Raw genomic sequence first — 14,910 nt, forward strand, 5'->3', positions numbered from 1 at the left:
GGACATTGTCCACCACCACTGATTTTATCTCTTTCCATGAATGTTTATGCATGAACTATCCTTTTTACGATTAGGAGAAAGAATGATTTTATCTCTTTCCATGAATGTTTATGCATGAACTATCCTTTTTACAATTAGGAGAAAGAATAGAACAAATAGTATTATGTATCTATAATTGTTTCTGGGTATTGAGTTATTGAAGATTATGGTAAAATGCTGGACTTTGCGTACTCTTTTATTATATACTATACTATATATAAATCACCTGTCATTAACCTAAAATATATTTAAAAACAAGAAAATCCTAAAACAAGCCATTGAATTTTAAAGGTTTTTTTTTTACTCTTTTAGTCAAAATTAATTTCATAATGGGTGAATTCATAGGTTCAATTCCTACTGGATGCACGCCAATGGGACCCTCCAATAAATCAATTAGAATTAGCTTTGTATCAATGGAATTGCATCATCCATACATAAGGAATTGATGTGGTATATTCATATCATAATATATGAACAGTAAGTACTAGTATTCTTATTGAGACTATAACTTATAGAGAAGAAAATCGATTTATGAATGAAATCAAATATGAAGTATTTACAAACAAAAATATTCGGTTATTGGGGAAAAACAATATATTTCTAATGTCGAATCAGGATCAACTAGGACAGAAATAAAATATTGGGTCAAACTCTTCTTTGGTGTCAAGGTAATAGCTATGAATAGTCATCGACTTTTGGGAAAGAGTAGAAGAATGAGACCTATTATGAAACATACAATGCATTACAAACGTATGATCATTACGCTATGGGTGTTACCAAAATATACAAAACATAGTTTTATATATACATATATACGCACACACTAGTTTCTCGACATGTGCGATGCACGTGTATGATGAATAAATTAGATATTATCATAAAATAGAATCAACTATAGTATGTGAAGCAAAGTTATTTGAACTAAGATGATTTCACCAAGTGATAGAAAAAAATATAAATTGATCTAAAAGCAATTAGGAGTAGTTTACAATTCGTCAAAGGTTAAACTCAAATGATTTACAATTTGATGCAAATCCTTGGGTGCTACCTATGAATGACACAATGTAGTTCAGTAAGAATAAGGAATTAAGATTGAGGTACATCAGGACTTATTCTGTCATACTAAGGATAGATCAGGTGGTTAAGAAATAAAACCACCTGCAAAGCTCAATACACCATGTACCTCATGCATCTATGTGATAGCAGTATGTGGTATATCCTTCCCCGATTTGTGCCTATACAAAACCTGTGACTATAGAGAATCTGCCTTATGATGAAATACTAATAAATTGTCAAGTGTTTAATGTGATTACAGTAAATAAATGTAGACGAATCATTCCTTATTATTCTCATAGAGAGAATAAGGCTACAGAAAAAGCTAGGGATGATATGAAAGTCTTAGGATAAATAAGAAAGAGGGTTCAAAGTAGTGTTACCTTCCTTGTTGCTACCTAATTCAGGACTAAATGATTGCCTCCATTAACATACAATATAAGGATTTGAATATATGAGTCATTTGGAAACTTAAAGTATCCACAGTTACTCCATAAGTCACGAGAAGGTTTTGAAATGATAGTATCTTTCTATATCCTTACCTCTCTTATGCTCAAATTTTCATATCTATACGACATCTCACTTGTGTTCCACGTGTTTACATAATGTCAAACTCCATAGCTAAATAATTATGATTATGCTTATAAATACCTAAGTCCGTACTATACTCATAATACAAAGAAGAAAAAGGCATATTTATATGTTCACATGATAGTACAGAAGGATATCACTTTCAGTTATGGCCAAAGACGGCCTTATATGTTTATTGGACATTTCATGGTGATATGCAAGTTAAGAGACCATGTAAGATTTATATATTTATTTCTGATAGTTGGAGGTGACAGTTATTCGCTATGGATTTAATAGGAAGATTGGGACACCTTCTTTTCGATTACATTCTGCCTAAAAAAATAAAAAGAAAAAAAAGACTAACATAGTGTAGAAGATGTTTTGAGTCAAAGGCAGTAAGTGCGGACTAGTAGTAACAAATAATACCTATTGGCAACTATTAAATTTGTGAAAGATGGAGATGATGACTCTTTACTAAGGATTTAATAGCATGTTAGAGATTAATGTCTATTCAGTAGTGTCCATCAAGTTGCATCTATCCAGATAAGAGTGTTGGAAATGATGATTCTTCGATATGATTTAAGCAGCGCCTGATGTTGTAAGGCTGTGGGTTTTTTTAGTTAGGGGTAATTTAGTTATCTCACTTTTATATTTTGCAGTTCATACTTTTAAGGTAGTATAGACATAGATATAGATATAGACTTCATATGCAGATACACTGATTGTGTGCCTCAAACTTGTTTCAAGCACAGCAATATGTTAAATTTAACTAAAATTTGTCAGATATTTTAAAATAAATTCAATGATATTTTAATTTTAGTTTGAGAGAAATTAAAATTTTAAAGAAAAATAATAATATTTGGTGCTCAATTTTAACATGTGCGAAGTTAGTACTTGGAGATCAAGTATTAATTTTCTTTGGTTGGAGACCAAGTATTATTTCTTGGTCCCAAAGAAAACTAAGTATCATTTATTTTTCCCAAAGATATAATTGTGCATGTATTGATGATCATGCATTTTACATTCTTAAAACTCTTATAAATCTGCATGTCATTTTCATCAAACATCAACCTACACATTCTCTTTTCACTACTCTTATCATTCTCTAAAATTTCTTCTGCTCTCTTACCTTAATTTTATTTTATCGAATTATTTTTTGATTTGGCAATTAACTTATTGGTTTATATTTAATTTTATTGATTCTTATATCCTCTGATTAATTAAAGAAGATTTATTTAATTTCAGGTATTCTCTAATTAATCAGGAAAGTACTTGTTTAATCCTGAAAAAATATTTCACATTGCGAAAATAATTTTGTAAGACAGTGCCTATAGTATGACTCAAGCATAATTATATATACTATATACTTATTTATTTAATACAATACTATAGTAGTAAAATTTTGTTAATTTTTTGGTAGTATTAATTTGTTGTTATATTGTTAAATTATTACTTTGCTAACAATTAAATATTATTATTTTTATATTTTTGCACTGTTTTCGAACAATCTAAGAAACTATGGCACATAATAATGATCCTAAAATCATTGATAATACTAATGTTGGTGTTGCTCTAACGGCTTCTAGTCCAATCATTTTGTCAGAAGGTTATGGTACTGCACACTACAGGTATGAAAATAAACATGATTATATACTTAATGCTAATAATAAAATCTTCATAAAAATGCATCTTAATACAAGAGAATATGTGAAAGAAATGACAATCCCTCTAAGTCAAATAAATTTTGACTGAAATGGATGATATAATTGTTGCGGTCATTTCAGAAATGAATGTTGAGACCAATGTGAGAAACTAGGCAATAGACTTTGGTGCTACTAGGCACATTTGTATAAATAAAAATACTTTTGTATCATACACTCAAGTTGAGAAAGGAGAAGAAATTGTTTATCTTGGGACCTCGAGAACTATTCAAGTTCTTGAAAAAGGCAAAGTTCTTCTCAAACTCACATCCAGTAAAATTTTGACATTGAGTAATGTGTTGCATGTTCCTAATATCAAAATTAATTTGATTTATGTGGAGTTATTAGGAAAAATTGAAACGAAGATTATTTTTGAAAACAATAAGGTCATATTAACTAAAAATAATATTTTTATGGGGAATGAACTTTGTAATCATGGTATATTTGTGCTTAATACTCATAATGATATTTTAAAAAACGTATCTACTTCTGTCTATTTGATTGAGTCTATTTCTTTATGGCATGTTAGATTAGGACATATTAGTTTTTCTTACATAGAGAATATGCAATTACTTGGTTTAATATCTAGCTTAGGCTCTAATGATATCGATAAGTGTGAAATATGTATTGAAGATAAAATTACTAAAAAGTCATGTTATTCAGTGAATAGAGAAACTACATTATTATCTTTAATTTTCACTGACTTGGGTGATTTAAAATAAACTATGACTAGAGATGAAAAAAGATGTTTTGTGACTTTTATTGATGATTTTTCTGGATTCAGTAAGTTATATTTGCTTAAAAATAATGATGACACATTTGATGCTTTTATTTCTTATAAATCTGAAGTTGAAAATCAACTTAATAGAAAAATAAAAAAATAGGATCTAACAAAGGTGGTGAATACTTATCTTTAAATTTTTTTTTGAAAAGGAGGAATCATTCATGAAGTAACTCTGCCTTATTCACCTAAATCTAATGGTGCAGCTGAAAGAAAAAATAGGACATTGAAAAAAATTGTGAACCCCATGTTAATTAGCTCTAATGCATACTGATAATTTATAGGGTGAAGCTATCTTATTTGCACGTCACTTATAAAATAGAGTTCCTCGTAAAAGAACAGGTAGCACCCCTTATGAATTATGAAAAGGTTATAAACCTAACTTGAAATATTTAAAAGTAAGGGGGTGTTTTGCTAAAGTTCTTCTACCTGAACCTAAAAAGAGGAATAGGTTCTAAAATTGTTGATTGAATCCTTATTGGATATGCGGAACATAGTATTGCATATAGATTTTTTTAAAAAGTGATGTCCTTGATGGCAATACTATTATTGAGAAAAAGAATATCGAATTCTTTAAAAATATTTCTCACTGTGTGATAAAATATCTCACTCACCTTTTGAAAGAGAAAATAAATCTAACTCTAATATTTGGGAACTGAGAAGAAGTAAAATGCCTAGAAAAGAATATTTTCTTATGGTAATAACTTTCAAACTGTTCTTGTCGATAATGAACTATCAAATTATTTTGAAGTTATATCTTTTTCTGATGCTAAATTTTGGAAAGAGACATTAAAAATTGAAATTGATTTTATCATTAAAATAATACATGGATGTTAACTAATTTACCCTCTAGTGCAAAACTTATTAGTTGTAAATGGATTTTCAAAAAGAAACGTAATCCGGATGGATCTATAGATAAATATAAAGCTTGGTTAGTAGCTAAATAATTTTCTCAAAAGCCAAATATTGATTATTTTGATACATTTGCACCAGTTACAAGAATTTCTTCTATTCAAATTTTAATTGCCTTAGCATCGATTCATAAGCTTTTAATCCATCAAATAGATGTAAAAACATCTTTGTTAAATGGTGATTTTGAAGAAGAAATTTATATGGTTCAACCTGAAGGATGTGTAGTTTTCGGGCAAGAAAATAAAGTTTGTAAATTAGTTAAACCTCTTTATGGTCTTAAACAAACTCATAAAAAGTGGCATGAGAGATTTGATCAAGTTTTGATAAAATATGAATTTTCTTCTGTTAATTGGATAAATATATTTATACTTAAGTGATAGACAATAATTATGGAATAATTTGCTTATATGTTGATAACATGCTTATATTTGGTATAAATTTAAATATTATGCAAAGTATCAAATTAGTTTTGTCTACTAATTTTGATATGAAAGATCTAAGTGAAATAAATATGATATTGGGAGTTAAGTTATAAGGAGTGATGATGGTATAATGTTGTCAGAAGAACATTATGTTGAAATACCTCTTAAGAAATTTGAATGTTGGGAGGTAATTGCTATAGCGACTTTTTATGATGCTAACTCTAAATTGAAAAAGAATAATGATGATCCAGTTGTTCAGTCTAAATATGCATATCTTATTAGGAATTTGATGAATTTAATAAATTTTACTAGGCCTGATATAGCCTATGTTGTGTGCTGACTGAGTAGATATACTCATATGCCCAATAAAAAATATTGATCTACGTTAATGAGACTGGTGAAATATTTGAGAGGAACTGTGAATTATGGTATCTTATATAGTGAATTTCCTTCGAATTTAGAGGAACATTGTGATGCAAATTGAATCAATGATTCAAATGAATGAAATTAAATAGTGGTTATGTATTCACATTAGATGGTGGTGCAGTATCAGGGAAATAATCTAAGCAGACGATCATTGGTAGATCAACTATGAATTCAAAATTTATAGCTCTGGAGCTAGATAGTTCTGAGGCTGAGTCGCTAAGAAATTTCTTAGCAAATATTCCTTTTATAAAGGATGATAGTAGCCTTGTGTCCTTTTAACAAAGGATGATCTGGTGCCTCTTGTATTTGTACACTATGATTGTCAAGCTGCAAGTGCGATTGCGAAGAATAAATCTTATAATTGCAAGAATAGACATATGAAATTGAAGCATGATGTCATAAAATAGCTGTTGAGAGATGGAATAATTTCCATTGATTATGTGAAGTCAGAATTGAATTCGACCGATTCATTGACTAAACCTGTAGGAAGAAAATTAGTTCTTCAACCTTAAAAGATATAATTGTCAATAAAGATGGTGACCCAACCTATGTGATTGGAGATCCCATGAAGTAAGTTCATATGGGTAATAACAAGTCGATATAACACTGTAAACTAACTGAGAGTGCTTGAACTGTTACTAAAATTGAGGGATGAGTTATTGACTCTTTATAAAATCATAGTCTTCGTGGATGGTGTATTTAAAGCAATGTACACTTGATGAATTCACCTACATGAGAAGTGGAATGAGGTCGTTCCTATGAGACTTCAGGCTAGTCTCTAGAGCTATCAGGAATAACTGGGTACCCGCATGACCTACTGGCGCAAAATCACGTTGAACGGCAAAATACGGTCAAAATGTGATTGATAAAGTCTTTGTCTTACAACAAGAATTATTGGTTCATAAAAATACTATATTTCACCAATAATTCTGGAGTGAATTCCCTAAATAGTCACTTAAGTTTTAAATATTTCCTTCAAATATCACTTATATTTCATTTAGGACTACAGTATCACTCAACTATCACTCTTTTCTTCAAAAAATATTAAACATCATAAAAACCTTCTTCTCTCTTAGTTGACATGTCATGTCATTAAAAGCTCTTTTTTAAAAACATTAAACCTATCTAACTCATCAAACTCATTTAATCAAACTATAATTATACTTTTATTTTGAATAAATGCATTAGTTTATTAAAAGAAATTTTTATACTTAGAAAAACTTTATCAGTACTAAAGCGTGACATATATTTTTTCAAGGGTTATTTTTCTCAATGGTCACTCATATTTTTTTGAATTGCCTTCATAAAATTACTTTTTTTAAAAAAAAAAAAATAATATGACTCAACTATCACTATTATTCTAAAAAAAAAAAAAAACTAAATATATGATACGTCTCTTTCTCTTCTAATTGGCAGGTCATGTCATTAAATTATTTTTTTAATAATAGATTTATTTAAGTCATCAAACTTATTTAATCAAAATTATATTCTTATGCTTTTCTTTAAAATAAATATATTAATTTATTAAGAATGAATTTTCATGTATAGAAATATTTTATCATTACTTAAACTTTCTATTTTTCTTTAAAGTTATTTTCTTAGATTGTTATCCATGTTTTTTAAGTCGCTTATAAAAATCACTTTCATTTTTGCTAAGACAATAATATGACTGAGTTATTAAAAAAATTTCTCAGAAAATCACTAAATACCTCAAAAGCCTCCTTCTCTTCTAATTAGCATATCATATCAGTAAAATAATATTTTTTTCAAAAGTAATAAACATATTAACTCAGCAAACTCATTTAACCAAAATTATAATCTTATTTTTTAAGAAAAAAATACATTAATTTATTAAGAAGAAATTCTCATACTTAGGTATTTATAATTTTTTTCTAGAGTTAGTTTCATAGATGATCATTCAAGTTTTTATATATAATTGCCTACAAAGATCAGTTGTTTTCTAAAAAAAATAATATCATTTTTTTGGTAAATATCACTAAATTAAATAAATCATCAAGAGATTTTAATTTACATGTAAAATAATATGGTAAAGATTAAGTGAGGTAAAGAATTCTTAAACATGAAAATAAAACTGATGCATTTTTTTATATAAAAAAAAAAGGTTATAATTTTGGTTAAATGAGTTTGATGAATTAAATGATTTATTATTTAAAAAGATGTGATTTTAATGGCATGGCATGTTAACTAAGGGAGAAGAACACTTTTGAGGTGTTAAGTATTTTTTTAGGAACAAAGTGATAGTTGAGTGATATTGTGGTCCTAAATGAAACATAAGTGATATTTAAAAGAAATTCTTAAAACTTGATTGACTATTTAGACAATTCACTCGTAATTCTGTAAGTTAAATTTATCAATCTAAATTTGATTCATAGTCCAAAAGACACCAAATCTATTGCATTTTATTCATATAAGTCCAACAAGTTAAATTTCTTTTACTTATAAATTATTTTATAATATATGAGGATTGTTAGATATTTTGATAAATTAAATTATATTTTAATTTCAGTTTGAGAGAAAGTATAATTTTTAAGAAAAATAATAATATCTGGTGCTCAATTTTAACATGTGCAAAGTTAGCAGTTGGAGACCAAGTATTAATTTTCTTTAGTTGGAGAACAAGTATTCTTTCTTTGTCCCAAAGAAATAATTGTGCATATATTGATGATCTTGTATTTTACACACTCATCACTCATATATAAATTGGCATACCATTTTCATCCAACATCAACCTACACATTCTCTTTTCACTACTCTTATCATTCCCTAAATTTTTTTCTCCTCCCTTACCTTAATTTTATTTTATCAAATCATCTTTTGATTTGGCACTGAACTTGTTGGTTTATAGTTAATTTTGTTGATTCTTGTATCCTCTGATTAATTAGAGAAAACTTATTTAATTTTGGATATCCTCTAATTAATCAGGGAAGAGTTTTTTTAATCCTGAAGAAACATTTTACATTGCAAAAATAGTTTCTTAGGACAGTGCCTAACACGACTCAAGTATATTATATACTATATACTTATTTATTTAATGCGATACTATAGTAGTAATATTTACTTAACTTCTTGGTAGTATTAATTTATTGTTATATTGTTAAATTATTGTTTTGCTAATAATTAAATATTATTATTATTATTATTAGTATTATTATTATTATTATTATTATTATTATTATTATTATATTTTTGCATTGTTTCCCAACAAAATTAAATTGTCAAACTTATTTGTTAAGAAAAAAAAAAGAAAAAGATAGGAAGATCAAAGAAGAACATTAAAATACTACATCAACCGAGATCTGTTGTTACAATCACAGATAACGCCACATAATTTTGATAGCGTACATACAAACAGATAAATCAATAACACAAGAATGTTACTGAAACTTTCAAATGAAGAAAATCAATAACCAAACACTGTATTAACTATTATAATGGTGTTATATAATATCATCTAAACAAATCAATGTTGTATATTAAGATAACATTTACACATTCAACTGAAAAGAATAAAACTTATGGCAACCAGAACAAAAACTACCATACCCATTCAAAATAATAGCTTAATCGCACGTGCCTCACACGTGTAACGTTTGATTATTTAAAATAAAATAATTTTGCCTATTACAGAGATTTTTGATAAATTATAAAAGTTCAAATCACTTTTCAAAAAGTTTTCACACTTTATTATAATAATGTAAACGTAGACATATATACATATATGTTTTACCAACAAAATGTTATGATCCCAAATCAAATCATAACAAAATTGCAGTAACCAAACAACCAACACAGTATTTTTTGAGAAATTTTCTATTTATATCGAAAAATGGGAAAATGAAAATTAAAATAACAAGGAAATCCTATCTATGAAGAGAAAACAAATTTATAGTGAACTCCATGAATGAGTTGATCTGCAGGGGAAGAAGATGAGAAGACAAAGTTAGATTTAGATGGGGATAGAAAGGAATTGGGAGGGAAAAGAAAAACAATTGATTTACCAGATTTCAGTTATGCCCTTCTTTCTCCTATGAAGTATGTATATAACCACCTTGCCACGTGGCATCATCACGACCCTTGCGATTCTTTTAAACTTGAGTAATCTCGACCCTTTATTCTCAATCTCGTACGTTTCTATTTCCTTTCTATTCCCAATTTCGAATCCAAACAACTAACATTTGATCGACTATTATTGAGATCATAACATACCCTCCTCCTTCAAATGATCCTTGTCCTCAAGGATCAAAATTAATACCTAAAATTTTTTAAGCCGTTTCAAAATGCAGAACTGAGGCTACCAGGATCAAAAGGACATTGCAAACATTGTTCTCCAAAATGAGCACACCTAAGTTGATTATCTCTGAATATATCTTGTAGCAAGGAGGATCGACTATATGTGTCCCTGGTAAAAAATTTTCCCCATTCTGTAATGGCTATATCAGCAGGAAAGTACGTCTTTTGTTGACACGAATGTACCCCTCTGTTCAACTCTATAATCACTTGGTGTAGAAACATTAAAACCTTTCTAGAATCATGCAAGCAACAAATTGTTTTCATGAATTCACTCCCTTTCTTCAAGCCAATCAATACACTACCTGGATAAAAAGTATGTTGCAAATCAACTGCCACTTTGCTGACCCTTGCAGCTCTACCCCTTAGACTAGTAGAACTTGTGGTGCTCGACAGAAAAATATGTAGTCCAACTGCAACCCGGATTGCTGTAACCAAGCTACTTACAAATTCTACTAAACCAAATGTTCCTAGATTGAAAATTCCTATTTTGACTCGACTGTTGGTTGACCAGTTCACTGCCAACTCTGATAGAGTACCTTGGAACCATGTAACTTGGCCATTTACAAGTCTACCATAGAATTTAAGACAACTAGAACACATTATCCTGCAGATGTTGCAGTCTAACAGACACCTCACTTTACATAACTTGCAGACAAGGTGATAAATAACCTTTTCCACAACGGTATGATACTTTAGAATGGTACCACCTAGATCAAATAGCAATGGCAAGAAATTATGCATCATAAGAACTCTCCTTGTCTTTGGAACACTCAACTTCATGTCGAACAAGGTAGTATAACCTCTATTTTCATACACGCCACAACTCTTATTTAATGTCATAGAATAGAAGTTTTCCTCCTCATTAACAAATATGACAAATAAATCTTTAGATAAAATCATCACATCATGCATCATTTTGTTGCTTAAGCAATATACCTGAATTAGTACTAACAGAGCAACAACAATAGGCAGAGGATCCATGTATTGTCCAAAGGGTATTAGCATGTTATCTATATTCCTTTCGAGTATTTCTTGAAACAAGACGCATATGACACAATCATTATAATAAAGGAAAACAATACCCACATCTTCGTATTCTACCCACTTCTCTACCAAATCTGATTGGGTATCGGGGTCTTTGAGGCCAATAGTAACAAGAAGGTACAATAGCTTTGAAGTCCAATTAACCTCAACACTAAAAATTTGTCCATGAACTTTTGACAAAGTATTCACTGTTTTGACTCTAAAGAAACATCCTTGAGCACTACCTACTTTCATTTCTTTCATTTTCTTTTTCAGTAATACCTTTATGAAGATTCGTTCACCAGCCAAAAAGATTTCATCAATAATTTGGAAATTCAACTCATTACCGAGAAAGTAAACATATGTTGTACCTTATATTTCAACATTCATGTGATCAGCCATGATATACCTTACCTCTGCCATTTTGCAAATTTGTAAAGGTGTCAGAATCCTTGACGATGCTTCCACATCTACATTTTTCTCCTATTTCTGCTTGTCCGACTGCTCTAGTGTGGCTTCAATACATATAATTTCGGTGATTTTATCCCATGCCTCAACTATGATACTATCAGTCCACTCATTGCACCTTTTAGTGAGACATACACACTCACTAGATTTATCTGCTGGTTTAGAAATCTCAGCACCTACAATTTTAATTAGTTTTGATACACACTCATCCCAATCATCTGATTTCACAACAACTGGTGTTGGTAGCTTTGCTTCAGCATTTACAACATTCATAAATAGAAATCCATCGAAAAAACTGAACAACAGAACTCAACTAAATGAATACACACCCAATTTTCCCCTATCATATAAAGCCCAGAAAACCTGCCCAGTATCAACCCAATTACAAATAAATAAAACCAAAACATATGAGAGTAAACCAATAGTTACATGGGGAACCCAAAATGCGACCAAAATACCCCCCCCCCCCCCCACCTTTATATCGAATAGCGTGGAACCAATCTCCATGTCTAGAAGTACCTTAATTAAAACTGATGAAGGTATAGACTCAAGGTGTTTCATGACATTATAATAATCGGACAGGTCATTGAGACCCGTCAATTTTGGTATGGTATCCTTAATAGAAAGAACATAAAGTCGTGAATCTAGATGTGGGTTCAAGATCTCTGTTTTTGTGGTGTTTTCATTTTGGATGGAGTGAAGTTCAACTAGAACTTCAGATTCGACCCATTGAGGACATTTGTCTAACGCCTGCTCCTCACTATATTCTGAATCAATCTTACTGCAATTTTTAATCTCAGCAGTTCAGCAATAGCATAGTCATCTGAAACCACCTTAGCTTGTATTTTCTCTACATTCATTTCCCTCAAACATACATCAAGACAAGAGCAACATTGGAATTCAAGGCTGCGTACACACCCATAGACGTAAGAGTTGCATTGGCAGTCAATACTGCATGTGCAATCCTTACACCACCTCTGAAATTATTTTAAATCCACAACTATTCCTGAAACTTCATTCGTAGGTGCCCTTCTATTGGCATTGTTTCATTCAACCAATTTAACCAAAGTTGATGATTCCATAAACATCTTTTTGAAATTACTACCCACAGTTGAGACAAATTCATTTCTCTAATACCAATTGTTATGATCCCAAATTAAATCATAACAAAATTGTAGTAACCAAACAACCAACACAGTATTTTTTGAGAAATTTTTTGTTTATATCGAAAAATAGGAAAATGAAACTTAAAATAACAAGGAAATCCTATTTATGAAGAGAAAACAAATTTATAGTGAACTCCATGAATGAATCGATCTGCAGAGGAAGAAGATGAGAAGACAAAGTTAGATTTAGATGGGGATAGAAAGGAATTAGGAGGGAAAAGAAGAACAATTGATTTACCAGATTTTAGTTATGCGCTTCTTTCTCCTATGAAGTGTGTATATAACCACCTTTCCACGTGGCATCATTACGACCCTTGCGATTCTTTTAAACTTGAGTAATCTCGACCTTTTATTCTCAATCTCACGCGTTTCTATTTGCTTTCTATTCCCAACTTCGAATCCAAACAACTAACATTTGATTGACTATTATTGAGATCATAACATAAAAGTTTCAAGTAATTGATGTATCATTACTTTTGTGTTTGTCATATAGTACCTCTCTTCCTTCTTGCCATAGGCTAAGAAAGACACATCAATTTGAATCATATTTGTGTTGCGATTATTATTTTTCTTAATGTAAACGTAAACATATACATATATGTTTTACCACAAGAAGTTTCAAGTGGTTTCATTACTTTTACATTTATCATATAGTACCTCTTTCCCATGTTGCCACAGGCTATGATTACTATTTTCTTTAATGTAAACTTAAACAAATACACATATATGTTTTATCACGAGAAGTTTCAAGTGGTTGTTGGATCATTACTTTTCCTTTTATCATATAGTACCTCTTTCCCTTGTTGTCACAGGCTAAGAGAGACACATCAATTTGAACCATATTTGTGTTACGATTATTATTTTTTTATATTTAAAATCTTTTCTTATTTTTAAAGTCAAATCTTTATAAAATCATTGATTACATTTTTATTACGTACTTTAAACTTTAAAAATCTGGTAGTTCGTAAATTTTTCTTATTCTAATAGTTTTATATTTATTTCAACAAATTTCAAATCTTATTAAAATCAAATTTAATTGATTTAAAATTCCTAAACTAATAGAAAAATATCAGTTGTCATTAATTTTGATAACTTCTAATAAGGAAAGATTTTATCATAAATATATATAATTAATTTTCAACTGTTAAATTAGGACATATTATTTAAATTCTGATGATTTCTAATAAGAAAAGGTATTATCATAAATATAATTAATTAATTTTTAACTCTTAAATATTAATAAAAAATTGTGAAATGCGATTTTATCTAGAGCGAGTACTTTTAATGAAGGGAAAAAAGTTCAAACAATATTTTTAAGGTCCTTCACACTTTTAATAGATTATCGATTATAGATATATATAAAAACCTTAAAATAAAATTTCTAATTTACCTTTTCTTAAAAACATAATTACATATATATATATATATATGTGTGTGTGTGTGTGTGTGTGTGTGTGTGTGTATTCTTCGCAACTCAAAAAGGTAATTGTTCGAAAAAGAGTTTTTGGTAATAAGCGTAAAAAATACTAAAAATTACACAAATACACAACTTATGTTTCCAATATTACAAAAAATACCAACTCCCTAAACATATTACAAAAATCCCAATATATACACAAAATGCTATATATATGTCGGTTATGTTATGTATATTAATAGGGAGCGAGAGTAAAGTAATTAAAAAAATGGGAAAGAGTGTAATTACTTCCAAAAGAGTTGGTATTTATGTTATTTATACTAAAACATATCATATACTCCCGGGAAAAGGCATCATTTCCACCCCATACTATACAAGAAAAGTCGAAGCCATACCTAAACTATATAAGTGACCTTTTACACACCTTAACTATATAAAAGTGATATTATTATCTCCCCGCGACTTCCATTCTAAGGCGCGTGTATTACACTTATTATAGGCACGTCCAACCTATTAAATAACAAAATTAAACGGCTAAAAACATTAAGGGAAAAAGGCATCATTTCCACCCCCAAACTATAGTCGAAAAGTCGAATTAACACCTAAACTATATAAGTGAACT

Source organism: Capsicum annuum, chromosome 9, assembly GCF_002878395.1.
Source record: "Capsicum annuum cultivar UCD-10X-F1 chromosome 9, UCD10Xv1.1, whole genome shotgun sequence".
NCBI classification, from domain to species: Eukaryota; Viridiplantae; Streptophyta; class Magnoliopsida; order Solanales; family Solanaceae; genus Capsicum; species Capsicum annuum.